The 16,209-nt window shown below is 42.6% G+C and overlaps 1 protein-coding gene across 5 annotated transcripts in view; it reads left to right on the top strand.

Annotated features, from left to right (window-relative positions):
- The window catches only part of CNST (consortin, connexin sorting protein), a 451,308-nt gene that overhangs the window by 70,437 nt on the left and 364,662 nt on the right, over nucleotides 1-16,209 (top strand). For 3 of the 5 annotated variants that reach the window (XM_063917788.1, XM_063917790.1, XM_063917789.1), the window contains exon 2: nucleotides 13,353-13,425. The exons of 1 other annotated variant lie outside the window; for it this stretch is intronic. The gene's annotated coding sequence lies outside the window, so the exon portion shown is untranslated. Of the gene's footprint in view, nucleotides 1-13,352; nucleotides 13,426-15,915; nucleotides 15,936-16,209 lie in introns of those variants that run through there. One more of the 5 variants, XM_063917792.1, reaches the window with a different exon arrangement.

The raw sequence follows: 16,209 nt of genomic DNA, 5'->3' as shown, positions 1-16,209 counted from the left end.
CCCAGCATCCACTACGGACTACGAGAAATAGATTTACCGGTGAGTAAAATCTTATTTTATGTGTGCAACAGGGTAGGCATACCAGGAGAGGTGAAACAACTTATTAAGGATCTAGGTAGACTAGAAGGGGATGCAGTGAATATACCAGCTGTCTGTCTCCTGACATTCGGGAGACCGACGCCGGAATCATGACAGCCAGTGAAATGCCGGCTCCCGTAATCCCAACACGCAGGGTATTCCTACTCGGTTGGTGGGTCCACACCTACAACCGAGTGGGAATAGAACCTGACGTGAGCCACCGTACCCGATGCGTGGCGAGCAGACTCGATGCCGGGATTTTGCTGTCGTTATAGTGATTGTCGACATCCCGTTTGCCGGGATATCATATGTTCCCCACTAGAAGAATAGTCAAGAATGTTGCAACTAAAGTTCTTTGTGGCCAAAAAATGCAAAATCTTCAAAATCATGACTTGCGTTCAAAATCCCAAAGGCTAGATATATAGTATTAAGGAATTACAATGGGAACTACTGAGGAGTAAAGCAGTCTAGGAGTAACTATTCCATGTGACTTAAATGCATGTAAGTAAAGTAACAAAGTAATGAGGAAGGCAAGTCAGATGCGTGGTTGTGTAGGGAGAGGACTCGGCAGCAGAAAGAAATAAGTAATAATGGCACTGTGTAAGTCATTGGTACGACCTCCTCTAGAATACTAGTTCAGTGTTAATTTCTAGAGACCATCTAGGGTATTCAATTATCCGCAAATTCGTGGCAATTTTTCACCCGAAAATTTTTCGCGAAAATGCTCCGTTTTTTGACCTATTTAATTCCAAACGGGTTTCATGTGAAAATTCTTGCAGTGAAAATGGGGGAAATCAGCCTGTACCCCAAAAAATGCTAAACTGACATAGGAAAACAGAAGAGAAGTGTGTTAGAGATCACATTAGAGAGTTTTTGGGGACTTAAATTGTGTGAAATGGCTGTTATATGCGTTTTTAAAAAAATGAAAAAAAAAAAAAAAATAGCAAGTTTTTTTGAGCAAAATAAATGCTCATTAAATTTGGGGTACATGAAAATGGGTATAAGTATATATTTGGGTCATTTTAGGGTACTTTAAAAAAAAAAAGTGGAAACGGACCGATTACTCCCATCTGCAAGCCTAAAAACACCGGTCCCACTCATAAAGCACCCCAATATACCTGTCCCATACCTTGAACCTCAATTTCCATCACTTTGTACTTTTTCACCCCAAAATGACATGTCATTATTGGCCAATTAAAAATAATTAAAAACTTCAACGTGCCTAATTAGTCATTAAGGGGGGTGTCCCAGGAGTTCTGTACCATATCCAAACATTTTTACCTTTAAAATAGTGACTTTTCCCAACTTTTCACCTGCTTCAGAGTAGGTGAAGTGAAATTAGTGAAAAAATTATCACCGATAAATTTTCCCGGAAAATTGAATAGGCTGTAATTGCGTTTCGCGGAAAAGTCCGTTATCGCTGCTAATTGAATATACCCCCATATCTCCAGAAGGATATTAATACATTAGAGACTGTACAAAGAAGGACAACTAAAATGGTGCATGGTCTAAACCACAAAACTTATTATGAAAGTAATTAATCACTGCTAATAGATTTGCCGTGGGCTATCCTTTTTGCCTGAGGTCGGCGTGCTGGTACCCTGTTGCTGGTACTTTTCTGGGATTATGTGAAGCATTATCCCCGTTAAGAAGCCCTTTAGAGCCACTATAACACATGGGTCCAGGAATTTATCCTGGATCCTATGTTATTGCCCGAAAACTGATTTTTTTTTTTTTCTGTTGGGATGAAAACGGGCTTTAATAGGATAGCCCAATACTCGCCATAGGGCTAAAAAATGTTTTTCCCCAGATAAATAATTAACAGGGCTTATAGGATAGGGCCCTTAAAGATCTTAATATCTATAGTTTGGAGCAGAGAAGAGAAAGTGGAGAAAATTTCAAATATATTAAAGGTTTTAACTGGTTCAGTATGATATCCTGGGTGACGGGATAGTGGCAGTCAGGATCCCATCAGCAGCATCCGACAGCTGTAATACCGGCAGCGAGTCCGCTCGCCACAGGTTCTCCTCTTCATCGGGTGTTGGCGTGGACCCACCACCCGTGTGGGAATACCAGGGACCGACCGCTGGCATTTTACCGGCTGTTGGGATCTTGAACACCGGTATATTAACTACATGCCATATTCTTCAAAGGAAAAGAAGTATTAGGACACAAGGATACATACTGGAAGGAGGTAGATTCAAAGAAAATGAATAAAAATTGCTTTACAGGAAGGATAGTGTATTGGTGGAATATCTTCCCATTAGATGTGGTAGAGGCAGAGATAATAGAGGAAATTAAACATGCTTCAGATAGGGGTGTGGTATGGAAGGTAGATAGTAACTAGGTCGACAGGAACTAGGTCCACAGGGTCTTTAGATCAACATGGTCTAGGTCGACAGGTCAAAAGGTCGACATGAGTTTTTAATGTTTTTTGGTGTTTTTTTTTCGTAGAGTGACCAGGAACCCCAATTAGTGCACAGTGTCCCCTCACATGGCTCACTTCGCTCGCCATGTTTCGGGCAAGGTGCCTCGCTCTGCTACCGCTTCGCCTGCACAGATTACAGTTCCAATCGTAGTCCGCGTGGATCGTTAAGTATGAAAAGGTTAAAAAAAAGACCAAAATCGTGAAAACTCATGTCGACCTTTGGACCTGTCGACCTACTTACTGTCGACCAATAGTGGTCAACCTAGATAGTGTCGACCTAGTTACTGTCGACCTAGAGACCGGATCCCTCGGATAGACATACCAATATCATTACAAAGAACTAAGGATCAAATAGGTTTGAGGTTAACAAAAGGTGAAAAACGGTCAGACTGGATGGGCCAAGTGGTTCTTAGCTGCCATCCATTTCTGTTTCTATATTTAATGCTTTTCTGTGCTGAAGTTTTGTTTTTGCTATAATAGAGCGTTTTGAAGTTTTATTAATGCCTTACAGCGAATGTGTACTTTGCAAGATAGTCAAATGGTAAAAACATATATGTTTAATTGTGTATGTGCCAGGTGTACAGATCAACTCCCGTAGCATATGCTACTCATGCTGGCCTGCATCTATCTTACAAAGTGTATACCTCTACATATGTACATAGATAGGTATTTGTATGGTGGCGCTATTTACCTTTTCTTTTTTTTCTACATTATACTTCAAATTTGTGCACAACTCTCTATCAGGGCCACAATATTTGTGTATTGTAGTGTTTTCTGTCACCAACACATGAATTAACAAAACAACCAGAAAAAATCATTGTGATCATATTGCGAGCAAGACGCTGTAAAAGCCTTTTCTTAAGTTGATCAATATTGCAAAAGGTTTACGTTTGTATACTTATTATTGATGCATTTTTGAGTGTTCCTGTTGATGCTTATAAGGGCAGCATTTTACCACTTGGGTAATTTGTAAATTTGTGATGTGTTACTGCATATTATATAAATGATGCAAATAGGGAAAAAAATACTAAATTGAACTGTTTTATAAATAGGCAGTGCTGTGCTAAGTTAATACAAGTTGAGTATCCCTTATCCAAAATGCTTGGTACCAGAGGTATTTTGGATATCGGATTTTTCCGTATTTTGGAATAATTAGATACCATAATGAGATCTTATGATGATGGGACCTAAATCTAAGCACAGTATGCATTTGTGTTACATATACACCCTAAACACACAGCCTGAAGGTAATTTTAGCCAATATTTTTTATAACTTTGTGCATTAAACAAAGTGTGTGTACATTCACACATTTCATTTGTTTCATATACACAGCCTGAAGGTCATTTAATACAATATTATTAATAACTGTGTATTAAACAAAGTTTGTGTACATTGAGCCATCAAAAAACAAAAGTTTCACTATCTCACTCAAAGTCCGTATTTCGGAATATTCCGTATTTCGGAATATTTGGATATGGGATACTCAACCTGTATCTATAGTTGCTTCCCATCACCATAAAGGATTTTCTCCAAGAGGTGTAGCATGACTTCCTGAAGCTCCCTGTCATTGTCAGCGAAGACCTGCAAAATAAAGGATCTGTGGCACCTCTAAGTACTATTTATTATTATTTATTTATTAACAGTTTCTTATATAGCGCAGCAAATTCCGTTGCGCTTTACAATTTGAACAATAACAAACAGTCATAGAGGTAGGAAGGCCCTGCTCGCAAGCTTACAATCTATAGGGAAATAGGCATGTGTACATAAGGAAAGGTGCTATCTATTGCATAGAATGAGAAGACATGTGAGGATATGTGTGGACTGTACAGAGTGGATGCAATTTGATAGGAAGGTTTATGAAAGTTATGTGGGCGGTTCTGGAATTTGGTATGCTGCCTGAAGAGGTGAGTTTTCAGGGAACGCTTGAAGGTTTGGAGACTAGAGGAGAGTCTTATTGTGCATGGTAGGGCATTCCACAGAGTGAGTGCAGCCCGATGAAAGTCCTGCAATCGTGAGTGGGAGCGAGTAATGAGTGTGGATGAGAGACGCAGGTCTTGTGAAGAGCGAAGAGGTCGGGTTGGGAGATATTTTGAGATAAGCGAAGTGATGTACGTTGGTGTAGTTTGGTTAATGGCCTTGTGTGCGAGTAAAAGTATTTTATATTGAATGCGGTAGAGTACAGGTAACCAATGGAGGGACTGACAGAGTCGATCTGCAGACGATGAACGTCTAGCGAGGAAGATAAGCCTCGCCGCTGCATTCAGAATGGATTGTAGTGGTGAGAGTCTCGTTTTGGGAAGACCAGTTAGGAGACTATTGCAATAATTAATGCGGGAGATAATGAGAGCGTGGATTAGAGTTTTAGCAGTGTCTTGTGTAAGGTATGGTCGTATTTTGGATATGTTTTTTAGATGCATGTAACATGATCTTGAGACAGATTGAATGTGGGGAACAAAGGACAGACCAGAGTCAAGGATGACACCTAGGCAGCGAGCTTGTGGGGTAGGGTAGATAGTCGAGTTTTCAACAGTGATAGAGATATCAGGTTGGTACCTACTATTGGCCGGTGGAAATATAATTAACTCTGTCTTTGAAATATTCAGTTTGAGGTGGCGAGATGTCATCCAGGATGAAATGGCAGAAAGGCATTCAGTGACTAGTGTACTATAGCTAATTGTAAATGTAATCTTTGTCTTTATCTCCCTATGTCCTGATTACTATGCAATAAGATCATGCTGGCGTTTCTTTTAATATTCCACTTTGCCACAGCGATCTCCTATCTGATTTCAGGTACCGATTAACATTTCTAATACTATATTTGGTGAGAACTTTTACCTACTTCCAATCACCATTATCAGGGGATGTTTTATCATATGGATAGGGAACACAAGTATCAGATAACAATTGTAAAAGACTTTTTATTTTTTTATTTTGAATTTTTTTTCAGCTGCTTAAAGAGAATTCCGTTGTTATAATCATGGCACTAATTATAGGGCGCCTGACATCAATTCAATTGTTGCTCCATTCGGGCGCGAATGCTGTAGGTCGACCCATGTCTTCTCGCTGTTTTCTCAGGTGGCAGCAGAAATGTGTGAAAAGGCCTTGGTTTGGGCACCCTAACCAGGACTTTAGGTGGGTTTAGTCGCTTTACACGACTAAACGTTTATTTTTAGATGCGACAATGGGTGCCCAAAGGCAATTGAGTTACTCCAATTGGGCACCAATTAATTAGCGCCACATAGAAAATAATTGAATTCCCCCCATAATATTTGGAGCAATAAATTACTATAACTACTACTCCTCCTCCTCCTCCTCGTCAGGGGGTAACAATCAATTTAGATAATTGTACAGACGCTATAATACTTGTTTGATTATGTGTTTTATTTATTTTGTAAAATTGTGGTGATTTTCTTTTGACGACTTTCAATAAAATATTGTGGTGTGATAAAGTTTGTGACATCTAATTTCAATAGTACACCACCAATATTAAAATACAAAGGGCTCAGTTCAATTGTTTTATGGACGCCCACCGGTGTGACCGCAATTTCAGCTTACTCAAGGGGGCAGTGCGGCGGTTAGCATGCTGGTCAGCCTTGCCCTGGGATGGGCGGCCCCCAGCATGCGATCAAAAATATTGCAAATTCTGCTATTTAGCAGAATTTGCAATCCTTACTGAATCAGGTGCATAATGTGGATGAACGGATAAATGCAGATATCTGAATGAGTAGTAGATTACGTGTGAACTGGAAGTGGTTAAAATACCGCTTGTCTGGTTTCCAGCTGTCACAATGCTGACTGCGGAATCCAGACTAGCGATGAAATGCCGCCGCCGGAATACCAGCTCCACAGGCTATTCTCCCTCTGTGGGTGTCCACGACACCATTAGAGGGAGACTGTAACCTGTGGCGAGGGCAGTGAGCCCACAAGGGGCTTTCTAGCACTCGCTCCTTTGCCAGCATACTGGTGGCCAGGATGCCGCTGTCTGTATAGTGACGGCCGACATCCCGGACGACGATAATTCATACTGAATCAGATTATGTGACTGTCTGCTTCTTTGTATAAGCTGCTGCTAGCATGATACTGGTATGATACTGGGATGATATTATGCCATTTAGCTGCTCCAAGTATCCCGCCAGAGACTTTTTCTCAAAATTATAATTATATTCACATTACTGATGTGACAAAATTAGGGCCGTAGAGAGCCATGCAGGACCCTGGTAATGAATTTGAGGGGTGTGGCTTAAAAAGTGGTGCGAGTCCACAACCCCTATTTGCATCCTTGCTTGCCATTCTAATGCAGGAGGGCACCTGCTTCCTACCTTGCTCGCAGGAAGCAGGTCCCTCCTCCTTGGCTGGTGTCATCTTCCCATTGATTTTTGGGAAAATGGTGCATGTGCACTAGAGATATGTCAACGTTGATTGCAAAAGCAAAATCTTCCTCTAATGGGCAAAACCATGTGTACTGTAGGTGTTACATCTGCAACATGTGCAGAGAGAGTTAGATTTGGGTGGGTTATTTTGTTTCTGTGCAGGGTAAATACTGGCTGCTTTATTTTTACACTGCTATTTAGATTTCTCATACGTCCTAGAGGATGATGGGGACGACATCAAGACCATGGGGTATAGACGAGATCCGCAGGAGACATGGACTTTTCATTGGGTGTGAACTGGCTCCTCCCTCTATGCCCCTCCTCCAGACCTCAGTTTTAGAAATGTGCCCAGGTCGACTGGATGCACTCTGAGGAGCTCTACTGAGTTTCTCTGAAAAGACTTATGTTAGGGTTTTTATTTTCAGGGAGATCTGCTGGCATCAGACTCCCTGCTTCGTGGGACTGAGGGGGCAGAAGTAGAACCAACTTCCTCAGAGTTTCATGGCTCTGCTTCTGGCTGACAGGACACCATTAGCTCCTGAAGGGAACTGAACGCTAGCCGTGTCTAGATGCTCACTCCCACAGCACGCCGTCACCCCCCTCACAGAGCCAGAAGTCAGAAGACAGGTGAGTATAAGAAGAATGATCTTCTATCAAGTAAGTGACGGCTGAGGTGCGGCGAGGCTGGCGGGAGCGCAGCGCGCCATTGCTGCCCACACACACAGACACTATAGGGTGCGGGGGGGGGGAGGCCCTTGGCAGTAAGAAAAATACGTCAAACTGGCTAAAAGGGGGCATAAGTTGCAGCTGGCACAGCCCTACTCCCGCTAGTATAAATATTACAGTGTTTATATGAGTGTAAGGACGCGCCATTGCAGGAGCGGATCTTCTTCCTCAGGCAGCCAGCACACTACTCAGCGCCATTTTCTCTCTCTCCTCAGGCTGCAGAGAAGACACAGGTCCTCTCCTCCACTTCTGACAAGTACAGGGTGCTATTAAGGGGGGGGGCACAAAGCGATTGTGGTGCATTTGATGGTGTAGATTACTATTTAAAAAGCGCTGTTAGGCTGTAGACATACTGTGTTCACAGGAAATACTGGCGCTGGGATTGTGAACTGGCTGCTCCTATCCTGTGTTCCTCTGACAGATTTTACTGTGGGTCTGTCCCCAAAAGAAGTCCCAGTGTGTCTGTTGGTGTGCTGTACACGTGTGAGGCATGTCTGAGGCAGGGAGTTCCTCCCCGAAGGAAGCCAATTTAGGGACACAGAGTTGTAATGTGGTGGCGCTGCCGGCACACCAAGAGCCTACATGGGTGAAAGAGTTACGTGACGGTATGCATCTGATTAACCGTAGATTAGATAAGTCTGAATCTAAGGCTGCATGCTGGAGAAAATCTGTGGAAGATGTGATTTTTCAGGATCCTGTACCTCAGGAGAAGGCGTATTTATGTAAGGAAAAGAAGTCCAAAGTCACGTCCCCCCCTTCACACGAACTAAATGCTCTGTTTGAAGGGATGTGGGTGAATCCTGATAAAAGATTTCGTATTCCCAAAAGGATTCACATAGCTTACCCTTTCCCGGCTGACAGGAAAAGTGGGTGTCACCCCCTGTGTTAGACAGTGCACTTTCCAGGTTGACAAAGAAGGTAATTCTCCCTGCTCCTGGCACGGCTTCTCTTAAAGAGCCGGCCGACCGCAAAATGGAAACGACATTGAAATCCATTTATGTTACCAATGGTACACTGATTAGGCCCACTATTGCCTGCGCATGGGTGAGTCGCGCTATTGAAAAATGGTCAGAAAGCGTGTCATCTTTAATTGACACGATTGATAAAGATGAGATACTCCTTAAGTTAGGGAATATCAAGGACGCTGCTGCCTACATGCTGAAAGCAATGAAGGTTATTGGACTCTTGAGTTCACAGGCCGCTACCATGGCAGTATCGGCTAGGCAGGCATTGTGGATTCACCAGTGGAACGCGGATGCAGATTCCAAAAGAAACATGGAGGCTCTCCCATATAAAGGTGAAGCCTTATTTGGCGATGGCCTGGATGCGTTAGTCTCGGCGGCTACCGCAGGTAAGTCGACATTTTTGCCCTCTGCGCCTGCACGGGCAAAAAAGACCTATCACCCACAAATGCAGTCCTTTCGGCCCAATAAATACAAAAAGACGAGTGGTTCCCCCTTCTTTGCAGGAAGGGGAAGGGAAAAGAAGCCCACAGCGGCTCCAGGTTCCCAAGAGCAGAAGTCTACCCCTACTTCTGCCAAATCCCCAGCATGACGCTGGAGCTCCCTTGCGGGAGGCCGCTCGGGTGGGGGCACGTCTCAGACTCTTCATCCAGGATTGGATTCTGTCTGGCCTAGATCCCTGGATGTTGCAAATAGTATCCCAGGGGTACAAGCTAGAGTTTCAAGACGTTCCCCCATGCCGATTTTTCAAATTGACCTTGCCAGTTTCTCCATCAGAAAGAGAAGCAGTAACAGCGGCAATACAAAAATTATGTCAAGACCAGGTCATAGTTCTGGTACCGTTGTCACAACAAGGGAGGGGTTTTTATTCAAGCCTATTTGTTGTTCCGAAGCCGGATGGCTCGGTCAGACCGATCCTAAATCTAAAGGATCTGAATTGTTGCCTAAAAAGGTTCAAGTTCAAGATGGAATCACTTCGGTCAGTGATTGCCAGTCTGGAGGAGGGGGACTACTTGGTGTCGGTGGACATAAAGGATGCTTACCTGCATGTTCCCATTTATCCTCCTCCACCAGATTTATCTGAGATTCGCAGTTCAGGATTGCCATTACCAATTTCAGATGTTAACTTTCGGTCTTTCCACGGCGCCGAGGGTATTCACCAAGGTGATGGCGGAGATGATGGTTCTCCTTCGTCAGAAAGGAGTCAATATAATTCCTTATCTGGACGAACTCCTGATGAAGGCGAGATCCAGGGAGCAGTAGTTACGAAACATATCACTCTCTGTCAATACTCCAACAACACGGGTGGATCATAAATTACCCAAAGTCACAGTTGGAACCGACGACAAGGTCGTCTTTCCTCGGGATGATTCTGGACACACAAGTACAGAGTATTTCTTCCGCTGGAAAAGGCTTTGGAAATCCAGAAAATGGTAAAACATATATTGAAACCATCAAGTGTGTCAATCCATCAGTGCATTAGATTGTTGGGGAAGATGGTGGCGGCCTACAAGGCCGTACAGTTTGGCAGGTTCCATGCCAGAGTATTCCAGTGGGACCTGTTGGACAAGTGGTCGGGGTCACACCTACACATGCACAGAAAGATCCTGTCGTAAAAAACACAGGATTTCGCTCCTGTGGTGGTTACACAGCTCTCACCTACTAGAGGGACGCAGGTTCGGGATTCAGGACTGGGTCCTGGTAACCACGGACGCAAGTCTCCGAGGATGGGGAGCAGTCTCTCAGGGAGAAAACTTCCAGGGACGTTGGTCACAACAGGAAGCCTGCCTTCACATAAACGTTCTGGAGCTAAGAGCCATTTACAACGGCCTTCAACATGCGGTACATGTTCAAGACCGTCCTGGGTAGAAAAACATCTACAAGCTCTGTCGGCAATATTCATTCCGGGAGTAGACAACTGGGAAGCAGACTTCCTCAGCAGACACGATCTCCATCCAGGAGAGTGGGGCCTCCACCAAGAAGTCTCGCAGAGGTGACAAGTCTTTGGGGAGTTCCTCAAATAGACATGATGGCGTCTCGTCTCAAAAAGAAGCTTCAGAGATACTGTTCCAAGTCGAGAGACCCTCAAGCAGTAGCAGTGGATGCACTGGTGACCCAGTGGGTGTTTCCGTCAGTGTATGTTTTCCCTCCACTTCCGCTGATCCCAAAAGTACTCAGGATCATAAGAAAAACAAGGGTTCGAGCAATTTTCATTGCCCCAGACTGGCCAAGGAGGGCTTGGTACCCAGATTTTCAGCAGTTACTCATAGGAGATCCTCGGCCTCTTCCTCCTCGCAAGGACTTGCTGCAGCAGGGGCCGTGTGTGTACCAAGACTTACCGCGGATACGTTTGATGGCATGGCTGTTGAGCGCTGTATCCTAGCCAGGAAGGGTATTCCCGAGGAGGTCATCCCCACCCTTATTCAGGCCAGAAAAGGAGTAACGTTGAAACATTAACACCGTATTTGGAGAAAATATGTATCTTGGTGTGAATCCAAGAAAGCTCCTACGGAAGAGTTTAATTTAGGACTTTTTCTCCATTTTTTGCAGGATGGTGTGGAGACGGGCCTCTGATTGGCATCAATCAAGGTCCAGATTTCGGCCTTGTCAGTGTTCTTCCAGAAACAATTGGCCTCTCTTCCAGAGGTTCAGACCTTTATGAAAGGGGTTCTGCACATCCAGCCTCCATTCGTGCCTCCAGTGGCACCATGGGACCTTAACGTGGTATTACAGTTCCTTCAATCGGATTGGTTTGAGCCTCTACAAAAGATAGAGTTGAAATTTCTCACTTGGAAAGTGGTGATGCTTTTGGCTTTGACATCCGCAAGGCGGGTGTCTGAATTGGGGGCCTTGTCTCACAAGAGCCCTTACCTGATCTTCCATGAAGATAGGGCAGAGTTGAGGACTCCTCAACATTTTCTTCCGTAGGTGGTTTCATCTTTCCACATAAACCAACCTATTGTTGTGCCAGTAATTACTGACACATTCACTGATTCAAAATCTCTAGATGTGTTTAGAGCTTTGAAAATCTATGTTGCTAGAACGGCTCGTATACGGAAAACAGAGACTCTATTTGTCCTGTATGATCACAATAAGATTGGCTGTCCTGCTTCCAAGCAGATTATTGCACGTTGGATTAGAAATACGATTCAGCAAGCTCATACTACGGCTGGATTTCCGTTACCGACGTCGGTAAAGGCCCACTCCACTAGGAAGGTGGGCTCATCCTGGGCGGCTGCCCGGGGGGTCTCGGCATTACAACTTTGCCGAGCAGCTACTTGGTCAGGGTCAAACACATTTGCTAAGTTCTACAAGTTTGACACCTTTGGGCGATGAGGACCTCAAGTTTGGTCAATCGGTGCTTCAGGGTTATCCGCACTCTCCCGCCCGTACTGGAGCTTTGGTATAGACCCCATGCTCTTGATGTCTTCCCCAGCATCCTCTATGATGTATGAGAAAATAGGATTTTGATATCCTACCGGTAAATCCTATTCTCCTAGTCCATAGAGGATGCTGGGCGCCCGTCACAGTGCGTACTTTACCTGCAGTTTAGTTATTAGAGTTACACAAGTTGTGTTTTCTTGGTTTCAGCATGTTGCTGCAATTGGTTCATGCCTGTTGGCGTGTGTTACGTTGAATGCCATGTGCGCGGCATGGTTGAGGGAGTGAGTTGGCAGATATCTCACCACTAGTTAAGTAATTCCTTTCCTCGAAATGTCAGTCTCCCTGGGCACAGTTCCTACAACTGAGGTCTGGAGGAGGGGCATAGAGGGAGGAACCAGTTCACACCCAATGAAAAGTCTTTAGAGTGCCCATGTCTCCTGCGGATCCCGTCTATACCCCATGGTCTTGATGTCATCCCCAGCATCCTCTACGGACTAGGAGAAAAGGATTTACCGGTAGGTTATCAAAATCATATTTTCAGTTTGAGCACACCCCACCCAAATTGATGTTTGGGCACCCATGCATATCGTGCATGTCGCGTCCAAACAGACAGGGTTTAGCCGCGGAAAACGGCTAAACCAGTCTAAAGTCCTGCTAAGTTATGACGCCGGAAGTGCTGACTTAGTGCACATTTCTCCTCGCACCTCAGGCGGTGCAAGAATAAATGTTATCCCCAGCTGCTGTCAGGTGTCTAAACGGAGTATCAATTGAATTGCTCCGTTTTGCACCCCCTAGTGGTAGCTACGGGGTAAAATAATTGAATCTGTCCCATTATCACTTATTTGGGTTAACCAGGACAAGTTTAGGCCAGCTTGATATGCTGTAGAAGTGCCATTGAATACATCTTCCCTAGTTATTTTATGCAATTAGATCAATAGCATCCATGTATAAAAACAAGGCATTTTCTCTACCACAAATATGACACTAAAGTAATAGCTTTTGCATTTATGAGGTAGGCTTTTTTGAACCCAAACAGCCCCATCTTAAATAAATAGCAGTCACATTAGCACACCTATTGAATGTATTTTCCTACCCTAAAAGTACATATCAAATGTACATATTTATAGGATTTTGTTCACTTGTCAAAATGTGGAATTTAGGATTGTATATTGAAACAAATCAAAGTTTAGCTTTTGAACAAACTTTATCAAAGTGCTACTGTTCCACGTGATATATTTGTACAGCTATTGTGATGGTAAAATAGCCCAATGACAACATTGTAGTTCTTTTTATTTATTCCCACAGCTGCTCATTAACTCAAACTGCATGAAGCAAATGTTGCATACGTGCTGCATGCATGATCCCCTTCTAGTATAAATATAATCATTGTTTTTCTGTTCCAGAAAGAACATTGGGGTCATGCTTCGTTATTTAATGGAAATGCTTTTGGCTCTTCATTGGTTAATTGTCAGAATGGTGAGTTATTATGAGTTTTATCATATAGTTTGGTGTCTTTTGTTGCATTTTTAGTTTAATGTGGCATAGTAGTGAATCTCCTTTGTGTAGAGGTGGTGCTCTTGTCAGTCAATGTCTCCTGACACCTTCATACTGACCAGTATAAATAAAGGACGAGCTACACAACAACAAATTACATTTTTTCCAAGAACAGTTCATATGAGCTTTTTATTATCTGATGTACATCATATTGCATGGAGGAATGTGCCTTTGTTCTAACACGAAACGCTTGCTTTTTTCTATAATATTTACCTAGATGTCTGCTTGTGCTAATAAGGAGCTCCTATGAACTGTTCTTGGTAAATATAAATTAGTTGGCGTTTACCCTGATCCTTTATTAATATTGGTACTTTTAGTTTGAAACAAGACTAAAAAGTGTCAAAGTCTTTATTGTAAAGAGGGTGATATCTGCAGAGCCGGCCCTAACCAAAGTGATGCCCTAGGCAAGATTTTGGCTGGTTCCCCCTAGCACCACCGCTGGTTCCGCCTCTGACCTTGCACCTCTTTCCCAGCACCATCACCCATAGCAGTCCTCATGTTGGTGTTTGTACCTCCTATATTTTAAATAGGAACAGTTCGCACATTTGGCGCACAGCCCAAAAAGCGGTGTGTTTTTGCTGGCAAGGGGCATGGCCACACAATAGTAACCCCATGATCATGCGATAGCGTCATTAATTCATATTACATCCCACAGTAGTATTACTTTAGCTTATAAACATTACTCCTCACAGTAAAGACCCTTATTCACATTACATCACACTGAATTGCTCCTTATTCACATTACATCACACTGAATTGCTCTTTATTCATATTAGACGACACAGTAGTGCCCTTTCTATATGCAACGCCACATTGTAGAGCACCTTATACACATAATGCCACACATTAGTAATGCATTTATACACATAATTCCACACAGTAATGCCCCTTACATATTATTAATGTCCTTATAAACATAATGCGCCTTACACATTATGACAACCTTTATTAATGCCCTTTTACGCATAATGTCCCTTGCATATATGCCGCACTTTATTAATGCCCTTATACATTTAATGACACACAGTGCCCCCTACACATTTGTTGCACATTATTAGTGCCCCTATACACATAATGACACACATACAGTAGTACCCTGTTACACATATGCCGCACATTATTAATGCCCTCCCCTTACATATATGTTGCACATTATTAATGCATTTTTACATGACACACATAATGCTCCTTACACATATTCCGAACACTACTGCACAACCAACTCACTCACATGCACACAGCACTCACACTGCCACTAACACTGTGCCTCTGCTTGGATACAGATGTGTCCTCATAAATCTTGCCTCAATGCTAACATCAGGCACCTTTTCTTTATGAAAATGCATCTTATTTACATTGCTATGTGGCTAGGATGCACAAGCAGATTCTGCTGATTAAAATGATATGCGGCATGCCTATATATTGTGTGAGACTGTGGCTGTATCTGCATAAGAAATGCTACACACAGAATATAGGCATGACACATATCATTTTAATCAGCATAAGCTGCTGATGCTCCTAGGCATATCAAATGCCCTAGGCAACTGCCTAGTTTGCCTATGGTCGGCTCTGGATATCTGTAAAGTGGATAATCCCAGAGAGTTTAAAAAGTCCCTCTGCAGTGAGCGCTGTCTCTGGCTGTAATTCTTCTCTGCATCTGTGAGAGGCTGGAGAGGGATCTAGCCAGTGGCAATCAGAGTGGGACCACGCAGCAAGGAGCTTCCAGAGACCCCGAATAAACTGCTTAAAAATAATTTTGCCATATTACTTGGTACATTATCACTATAGAGGGACTTTTTGAACTCGCTGTAATAACATACTGTATGTTTTTTATAGGTAAATTTGTGCATTTTAAACTGTTGTTGGTAAAAAAAAAAAAAAAAAAAAAGCTTTAGTGTTATAATAAAATTTGAGTATAAAATGAATTTGATATAGGCAGATAATAGAGGCAGGGGCATAATAATCTACTTGCAAAGGAGGAATTATAGTAGTCCTTAGAATATTAACAAGTAGAAATGGAAAGATAGCGCTGTTTATCTCTGTGGTCTCTTTATTATAAAACATAAATAACAGTAATTCTGAATATGAACAATATAATAAAACATACTGTATATAAAGGTTAAACAAATAAGTTTGTTCTTTAAAAGAAAATAATTTATTCCAAGTAGCTGTCCCAATTGACTTCCAAGAGGAAAGGTGTGGCTTTCAGCAGTTCCATATTCTTCAGATATATACTGACTTCCCGATTTACACCAGTATTATATATTGGGTGCATAGATATCTATGACACTTAAGTGCTTTGGAATCCTGTGTCTGTTGTATATGTACTTTTTTTTTTTTTTTTTTTTTTTGTAAGGTTGCACTCTGCTACCACAAAAGGGAAGAGACATGAAAGGTTGCAAAGCAAAAAATCGCACTGATCGTGTACTAAGGTTCAGTTGCTCAAATGACTTTATTGCCTGCAAAAAGCGTTTACATTTACATTGAAATTTTTTATTGAAAGTCTATCGCAATCTTCGTTTACAAGTATATATTTAAACAAACCTACTACCCTTCCCGTCTGGGAGCAAATATGTTCTTATATCCACATTTATTTGTTCTCTTTAAACCTGTCAATCCAAATAATAGTAATTTGTGACACATTTACTTAGTAATTGGTATGTGTCATTCAAGGAATCTTCAATTGTAAATCCACCCTTTATTGTT

This window comes from Pseudophryne corroboree, chromosome 4 (genome assembly GCF_028390025.1).
Source record: "Pseudophryne corroboree isolate aPseCor3 chromosome 4, aPseCor3.hap2, whole genome shotgun sequence".
In the NCBI taxonomy this organism is placed as follows: domain Eukaryota; kingdom Metazoa; phylum Chordata; class Amphibia; order Anura; family Myobatrachidae; genus Pseudophryne; species Pseudophryne corroboree.
The sequence above is the reverse complement of the archived record's forward strand: the minus strand, read 5'-3'. Positions and strand labels throughout refer to the sequence as shown.